This window comes from Chrysochloris asiatica, unplaced genomic scaffold, assembly GCF_000296735.1.
Source record: "Chrysochloris asiatica unplaced genomic scaffold, ChrAsi1.0 scaffold00067, whole genome shotgun sequence".
NCBI lineage: Eukaryota > Metazoa > Chordata > Mammalia > Afrosoricida > Chrysochloridae > Chrysochloris > Chrysochloris asiatica.
The window spans coordinates 13,735,315-13,735,917 of record NW_006408585.1 but is presented as its reverse complement, the minus strand read 5'-3'; positions in this window follow the sequence as shown (position 1 = coordinate 13,735,917).

Below are 603 nucleotides of genomic sequence, written 5' to 3'. Positions count from 1 at the left end.
TATATGACTGGTGCTAAATAACTATATGAGGCAGCTTTATAAAACTTAGGGAAAAATGGAACTTGAAAGACAGTGGAATTGTTCCATGAACTTTTGAAACCCCTGAATATGAGTGCAAAATAAAACTATTGTGGCAGATAGTAATTGAAAAGACAATTTCCAAGATATGGATGCTTTGAGCTGGAATTTTGAGGATAGTTGAAGATTTGATACAAGAAGACAAAATTTTTCTTGATCTACTAAATCATCAAGCCTCTATATATTTCAAGGTCCAATAAGCAACCATTTATGAATTTTATACTCTAGACTTAGAACATTGTAATGACGGGCGCTATTGTTGTTGTTAGGTTCATAGCAATCCTCTGTACTGCAGAATGAAATGCTGCCCAGTTCAGTGCAATCCTCACAATCGTTGTGTTTGACAGCCCATTGTTGTAGCCACTGTGTTAATCCATTTCATTGGGGACTTCCTCTTTTCTTGTTGTCCCCACCCCTTTGCCAGGAGTCCTGATGTGGCGCTGAAGGATAAGCACTGGACTGAAAGGTCTGTTTGAACCGCAAGGTGACAATTAAAAGCCACCAGCTGCTTCTTGGAAATCTTAC